Source organism: Drosophila bipectinata, chromosome 2L (assembly GCF_030179905.1).
Source record: "Drosophila bipectinata strain 14024-0381.07 chromosome 2L, DbipHiC1v2, whole genome shotgun sequence".
In the NCBI taxonomy this organism is placed as follows: Eukaryota; Metazoa; Arthropoda; class Insecta; order Diptera; family Drosophilidae; genus Drosophila; species Drosophila bipectinata.
The window spans coordinates 330,046-338,361 of record NC_091736.1 but is presented as its reverse complement, the minus strand read 5'-3'; positions in this window follow the sequence as shown (position 1 = coordinate 338,361).

Sequence of the window (8,316 nt, the reverse complement as noted above, 5' to 3'; positions counted from 1 at the left end):
AAAATCTAAAAATATTTTCGCTTCTGGGTTTTGATGCAGGATGATGGAGAATCGATCTACGAATCGTTTAAGGTATTCCCCTTGAGGATCGGATGAAAATTGGCAAAGATGTGGATATTGCAGTGGGCCTATGAGTAGTCCCCATACATTCCTCAAAGTTCCGGGTAGACCCCCAGAAAAATGGATGAAAAATCTAAAAATATTTTCGCTTCTGGGTTTTGATGCAGGATGATGGAGAATCGATCTACGAATCGTTTAAGGTATTCCCCTCAAGGATACGATGAAAATTGGCAAAGATATGGATATTGCAGTGGGCCTACGGGTACTCCCCATACATTGTCCAATATTCTGGGTAGAGACGCAGAAAAATTGACGCAAAATCTAAATTTATTTTGCTTCAGTTTTATGCACTTTGATGGGGAATGGAGGTACAAATAGCTTGATATATCCCACATAAGCATTTCTTGAGAATTTTGAAAGACGTAGACATCTATGTAACCCATATGGGTGCTCCCGAACCGTTTCCCAGTTTGAAAAAGGGTATCACTAGATTGATGAAGAATTAGTCTGAGAATCGGTGCTTTTCATTCAGAGATTGGCAAAAATGGATGAAATAAATCCAAGAATAAAGGCATGGAATTTTCGGATTTGCAAGAGAAAACTGCCTTCATGAATGCAACTTTGCCCAATACACCTTCCTTATTTGTTTGGTGTGTTGTGTGTTTGGTGAATGATTTTGGAGAACATATTATTCCGTTACTCTTGGTCACGAGGTGGCGGCACCTCCCCCGACTGGGTATCCGCAGACCCCAGTATATTGCTCACTTGGCCCGGCTAACAAGCTGGCCGCGTGCAAATGATGCTATTCAAGTGGCATTTTAGATTTAAGTTTCTGTTAGATCGCGCCTTCTGCTTTTTTGCTCTCTTTCCTCTGGATGGGCCATCGCTTGTGCCACAAAATGAAGAAGCTATATCCCGGAGCTCCCATCCAGAGAAGAACAACGGCGCGCCGATCGGCGACATCGACAGAAGGACACGACTTTCCTTGGGCCAACGACTTTGCATATGTATGAGGCCTGTAATTTACACTTGTGTAAGTGAGTGCCTTTGTATCTGTGGCTCGGCATCTAAGATGCCGCCTCCCGATGCACGCTGTTAGCTGCGATCGTCACCATTGCTGGCTAACCCATCCCGGCCGACTCCAGTGCCGAGGCTGTGCCACAACACCAACCACAGTTGGCCAAAAACTAGTGAAATGTTTTGTTTTCCTAGGCACTGGACAACATTTTTTATTCTAGACTCCAGTATATTATGAAATTTATTGCTAGATAAGCCTAGTTATGATCTGGTTTCAACTATGGACTATCCTTTGTAGGAAAATTATATTATGCAACCAGTTATAAAACGGCCTCCAAAGTATTCTTCCAGTGCAGAGACTTGCAACAGCTCCAATCCAAATGTAATTGGCAAATCCTCCGAATGTGTTACGGTCACAAATGCTTAACTTTTACTAATAGTTTACAGTTGTTGCTGCTCTTAGTTATTTTTTGTTGTTGCCACTCTACCTCCACGCACCATTGTTGTTGCAGCGCCAGCAGTTGCAGTTGCAGTGGCTGTTGCTGTTGCAGTTGCGATTTTATAGATAAACATTCTATTTGGCAATTAATTGGCATTTTGTTTCTCTTCCAGTCGGATTTGTATAAACAGTTTTTGCAGCTCACGATATTGAAATGTGGCTGCTTTTTCAGGTTTCTGCGCTTGCTGGATGGTTGGATGGCTGGATGGCTTGCTGGCTGTTGTGGGTTGAGGGTTGCTGGTTTCGTGATTGTCAACAATGATTTGGCCAACACTTGGCCCGGCCGAGGCTTGGAAAGCATCGGCCTAATGGCTAATGAAACTAAAGGCGCGCCGGAGGGGAGTGGAGATCGTCGAAGGGCATGGGCATGGGCATGGCTTCCTTCCCGAATCAGTGGCTGTTCTGCTGCCGGTGCTGTTCATTTGCTCCTCTCTCGCCACGAATTTATGGCATTGGCAGGGCAATTGACATTAACCCTAACAGCGACAGATGCAGCAGCAACCGGCTACTAGCAACTTGCCGTTGTGGCAATGGCACTGGCACTGGCAATGGCCGTGGCAGTGGAACTGGGAATAGGAATGGGACGCTCACTGCACTTGGCACACAGATGAATTTATGTATGCAAAGCAGGCGGACTAAAAGGGAGGGCCGGGGAGGAGGCGCGCAGACTCAAAGGGGTCCAAACCGAAACCGAAAGCATGCGAGTTAGCCTGCTAACTGACTGACAGGACAAAGGAGTTATTTTTCACAAAAGAACAAAAACGAAAGGAAGCAATCTGGAGTGGGCCGGCAGAGGAGTCGCAGAAAGAAAGGGAAAAAGTTGCAGGAACCCATAAAGATAGCCGCTGCAGTGCACCGTGGTCGGAAATGATTCCTTTTCATGACTAACCTCAAAATAAAAATCTGCTGATGGCTCTTTAATAATGAATCCCAGAATTCCCCAAAATTGGCATACTTTCCCGCCAAACAGACCACTGTGCTTGGACGGCGGCTTGTTTCCTGCCCCAAAAGACGAGCAGTGCGCCGGGACAACAGTAGCCGGAGCGGATCAGAAACAGAAGCCGGAGCAGGGCCAATCCAACCAAGTCATCCTTCCTGTCGATCCACCGGGGAAGCCTCAACCTCAACCTCAACCTCCAGCGGAAAAGTAAAAGTAAAATAAGTGCGCCAGCTCCAGGTCCCAGACCGAATATGCAAAGAGCTGCCCTCGAAGCGGGGACAGACATATTTTATCTTCGGACGGGCGGCGGAGGAATCTTCAGAAGCCCAGCCTTGTCGAAGAGTCCCGTCAACTGGAGCGAACAAAGAGAAGAGAATCCCAGGCGATCCGCTGAGGAGCAGGGGGCAGCCTCCAAAGAGAAGTCTGTCATCAGATGAATCTCAGTCAGGGCAGCAGGGAAATATCCTACAGCGACTGCGATCGCTCGGGATTCCTGACAATTGTGAAATGCAAACGACGACAAGGACTGGCCGAAAGCTCGGCTAAGCTCCTCTAGATTAATTTATGACCATTGTGAGCCCGGCCCTTTGTTTCTCGGCCTTGGTTCTGGCAGTAACAGCTCTGGCATTTGAATCCCGGCCCAGGCAGGCGCAAGGAGGGAAATTCGAGGAAACAGTGTGAAGCAGGGCTCTGACTCTACATTGAACTCTATGGGTTAAAATATTATTCACATTAATTCCAATTTCCAAGCCATTTTCCACAAACATCGGCAGAATTTGTGGGGGCTGTATAAGTTCAATGTTAACAACAAATTACGCGGCCAGGAACGCCCCCTGCCCACCTCCCCGATCAAAATTAATTGCTAAATTGAGAAATTGAAGCACAATCAGATAAGCCGAGCGTGTGACTGCATCAGAGTCGCTGCGGTTGGGGCAAGCAGTTGTTGCCAGTTGCAACTGCAACCCGAAAATTGATTAAATATGAAACACGCAACCCCTCGCCAATCTCCCCACTAATCACCCCCAGATCGCAGTCGCAATTGAGCAATGAGTAACAAAAATTGAATTCACAAAAAATCATAAAGCCACTGCAGCAGCGCCGAATCCAATTTCTTATCGCCACCCGAGGATCGCTAATCCGGAGACCTACCTCGATTCCCTCGCCCCAAGGTTAAGCATCAATTAAAAATAGTAGTAGCTCCCAAAAATCTCTGATCTAAGCTATATCCGAAAGAGGCTGCCTTCAGTTGCCTGAATATCATGCAGAATCTCCACCTCATTTTCTTTCTCTGCATGAAGTATCTAACCCCGGTCTAACATTCCGTTGCACTTAGCAGTTTGTCACCAAGTGTTGCACCGAGCTGCTGCAAGGCTGCTGCCGGGGTTCATTTGCATAAAACAAATTTGGTATTAAATGCTAAGCGCTGCGATAAGATCGGCAGCCGCAGTTCCACAGTTGTTTCATCGCCTCTGAGAAAATTTGGCTCTAACCGGAACAGGGGGCCAGGAACGGGGCTGGGTTGTGGTCAAGCCTGCAGAGCTCTGGACAAGTTACAAATGTTGCCGTTAGCCAAGCAAGCATCCAGCTAACGGCATCCAGCATTATGAGCAACAGTTTTCATTCATCAACTAGGGATGGAGGATCCCATTTTGGGGCCTATTGTTGGGGGCTTGTTGGCATGACCTTCTCATTAAATGAAGGCTACTTTGATTACGGCTGTAGTTCCAATATAGCTCGTTATTACTCGGCAGTTTCTTCATCCTCGTTTAAGAACCCTCCACTACACCACTGTTTCACAGCTTCTCTTGTTTCCAGCCTAGTTCTGGCTCGAATTCGGATTCAGATTCTTGAAATAGAAGTGGCAGCGTGAGGCACGAGTTGCGTGAGTTGCGAGGCTTTGCATAACAACGATCCCAGCACGCAGACATCCCTCGCGGAGAAACGATTTCTCCAGGCCACTTTTCGAAGCTCTGCGGGAAGCTGCTTCTACAATAACTGCAGCTGGTCATCAGCTGAGTGGGTTTCCAAACATGCAACACCTCTCAGTGCCACCGAGTCTCTGGTTCTCCATCTCTATCTCGTGCGAATCCATCTTCCCGAAGAACCAACGCACAAAAATTTAACCCGACCCAAAGGGGCAGGAAAAAATCATTAGGATCGGAGATGGTCAAGTGTCTGGACATGGTGGTACCCGATTCCCGGTCATCCTCTTCATATCCGACACTAGAAATATCCTTAGTAGTCTGGGAGATCAGGTTTAGAAATAAAAGTCTCTGTTGCTTCAGGCTCTTAGCCCAGGGAGAAGAACAGTGACCTCGCCGCTGGCCGAAAGCCACCCATTACGGTGTGGGGTCCTCCGCCGCCCACTCCCTCCTCTCCCATCTCAGGGTTAATGCCGGGCAGATGTTTACTATTAATGGCAATCAAATACGTTTAACAAAGTATATTTGACTTTGATTTTCCGAATGCGGTGCTTAAGGGAAATTGGTTTCTGAAAGGTTACACTACAAAGAGGCTACACACTTTCCTGGAGGGCTATGGGGAGAGCGATGCTACTAGCTTGGTGGGTAACTCAAGGTGGGCTGGCACTAGTTCCTAAAAAAAAATAAGATCTCTTCTCTGTTGGCTAGTGTTGAAGAAAAGCTCTCAGGCAGCAGGAGGAAATTTCATGAAGCAAGCGTGGAAAATTTGAAAAAGCGCCTAAAATATGAGTGTGCTGTGGCCGGGACCTGGGGAAGGGGCCAGTCCCAAATGGGAGGTCGAAGGGTAAACAGCTTGTACGCGCTCTGCGAAGGGAAACAGGCTCCGACGCCAGTGGAGTCCGGACGCGCTGCAACATGGACTGGGACCATGGCACAGTTAGACGCCCACTTAGTACGGTAATTTCAAAAACGTGCGCCTTTGATGAGATACGATCTTCGGGGAGCTGCTGGCAGAGTGATGCCAATGATGCCGAGTACTGAGGACCGAATACTGGATACTAGATGCTGATGGGACGTTGACGATCGACCAGATTAAGCGCAGCAGTCAGACTCGAGCCAAGGGGTTTCCCTGCTGTCAGAAAGCATTTGGAGGCGGCCTGATGACGTCGTCAGAGTCAACTGGAGTCGGTCTCTGATGGCGAACGGGATATCTACATTAGAGCAGTAACCAGCTAAAGACATTAGAGAGAAATGCCAGCGGCCACCGGCAACTATGTGCAATTAATTAAACCCACAATGGCATTCCATCTCGGCGAACTGCCTAACCTTTTCCGCCAAGTTCCCATGCAACTCTCACTTGAGGAGGAGGAGCATCTCTTTATTACCAAAATATCCTGCCAAATCAGCTTTGAGATCCTTTTTCCCCAACCACCCGCTTAGGAGGAACTGATCTTTGAGAGGAACTGCGTCTGTGGCTTCTGCAAGTCCTGTACTATGGCCTCGCCCAATCCAAGCCGACCCTTGATTTATCGTTATTTTCATTTAAAAGGCGAATGACGAAATTCAACAACGCGCCTGAAAAAGCGGAGAAGAGCCGCAGCGACTGTAGGGGATCGCCAACAAAAACATCAACTGCAATCCTACAGTAACATCAACCACAAATCGATGTCCCATCGCGCGTTTTAATGACAACGAGTCCAAGTCAAAGGCATTTTTTCGAAGCACCAGTAACAGGCAAAAACAAGAGACAGAATAGGGATTCTTTTTGAGCCGAATCCTGTACACTCTACTCTGCATAATAAAATACTTCTTTCGATGTAGGATTTACGATGTGCTTGGTGGAGTTGTAGCCACGATATGGTTTAATCGACAGATGACCAAACTATAATGGCCTCTCAAAGGGTATCAATTAACAAAAACACTAAAAACCTTTAAAGGAACAAAAACGGATAGCAGAACATCTCTACGATCTGGGAATGCTCTACTTGAAAGTTTAAAGATTAAGATTATTTATTTATTTATGAAGATTAAAGATTATTTTAAAGAAACCATCTAAGAAACCCCAAAAAAATAGGTTTATAGTCTCCAGAAAAATAAACAATAGTAGCATGGTTCAGTGAGTTAGTTCACGGGCTGTTTCGAAAAGGATGGCCGGCGGCTGGACTTGTAAGTGAGCCACTGGACGATGGCAACTACAACTGCGACTTCAAAACAAGCGACGACAACGTCGATCCGATGACAACAGCCGCGGCAGGGGCGCCGGGCGGCTGGAGGGAGACCAGACCTGCCCCATGAGGTGGCCCCAGAATTCGGATTCAATTAAAAAGTGTTTATTCCGCAATTGCAGCAGTGGCATGGAAGGTGATACAGGGAGGGAGGCGAGCAGACCCAAGGGGCGTATGAGTGTTGCATAGTTCTCGAAAATTCAATTTGTGCCTGCGGATGCGAGAGAGCACAAGGACCTGTTTTAGCCTGAACTAGTTTTTCGTCGTTTCCCTCAACCTTGCTGGCTGGTCTTGGCCTGCGACCGCTTTTGGCGACGATCTGCGATCCACGATCGGCGATTCTCCAGAGCCCCGCTACCTCTCCAGCCCCCAGGCCCCAGGTCCGCCCGGTCCTCCAGCTCCGCCTAAATAAGTTATTATCATTGCTCGCTTTAATTGCTGTAATTGAAAGTGAAAATGGTTGCCTCTTGATTTGTGTCAGGGAAAAATGTGTCTAGGTGTCAGTCGGTCCAGGGAGCATTGAGACCGCACGCAGGACAGGAGGAGCGGAAATGGTCTGAGGAAAGAAGAGCTCTTCATTTGTAAGGCGCTTCTTTGGAAGAAGTTACAGAGTTATTTGAAAAGAAAATTAAATCTAATCATTAGTCTACTCTAATCTAGTCAGAAAAGTCAGAAGCTATGGTATATAGCTCTTCGGGAGTTCTTTATCCTATGGGGAGTTCAGTTACCAAATATAAGCCCTGATTAGTAGCTTTTTGAATCAATTATTTGTGGTTCAAGGACATCGAGTCCCCGAGGAGGAACAGCTTCATAAAGCCGGTTCGGACCCGAGCTCTAGGCCCACATGCGGCGCTGCTGCTTCCAATAAAATCTTGTGAAATTGATTAAAAAATAGTCAGACCCTGGAGTTGTGGTTGCCCCTCAGTCGGAGTTTTTGCTTTTTCTGAATTCAAAATTCCCCCGCCCCTGCTACTCTGCTCGAGTCTCCAAATCAAAGTCGTGCCCTGTCAAATAATGAAGTTGCCAGATCAGCAAAAACCCACAGAAGGAGCCCAGGAAATCGGGAGAGGCTATAGACGGCATAGAGGGACTCGGAATTCTACCTGTTGCCCCGGCTGCTCGAGTCGTGCCCACGATATCAGTGATCAACATGTTGCCCCGCCACCGCCACCGCCAGGGCCACGGCCATGGCCGGGGCTCGATCCTGGTCCGCTGCTTCCCTTTGTGGCAACAATTGCAATTGCTACCGATTTTTGTGATTTGCCACAAACCCAGAATTCAATTGAATCCGCCGCAGCAGCGTCCCACAGCCGAGGTCGGAAGACAAATGTTGGAATTGCCGCAGCGCTACTGTTGCAAGCTCTCCTTCCAAGGGGATAAAGACTTCTATTTGTTACCAATTCTCAAGTACACACTTTAAATGGCCAACAAGAAAGGAAAGCTTTAACTGTGGCTGCAGTCTAATTGCCAGACGCGGCTATTCCGCTTTTGATTGCTGGCGACAGCCGAAAACGCGTTCCCAGCTAATTTAGACACCTCGCATGCCACAGATGCCCGATCGGCAGCTCCTCCTCCTGCTCCTGCTCCTGCTGCCGGGCTCATTAAACAGGCAGCGGTGGCAGCAATCAATTGCCAACAATTATGGCGACGACG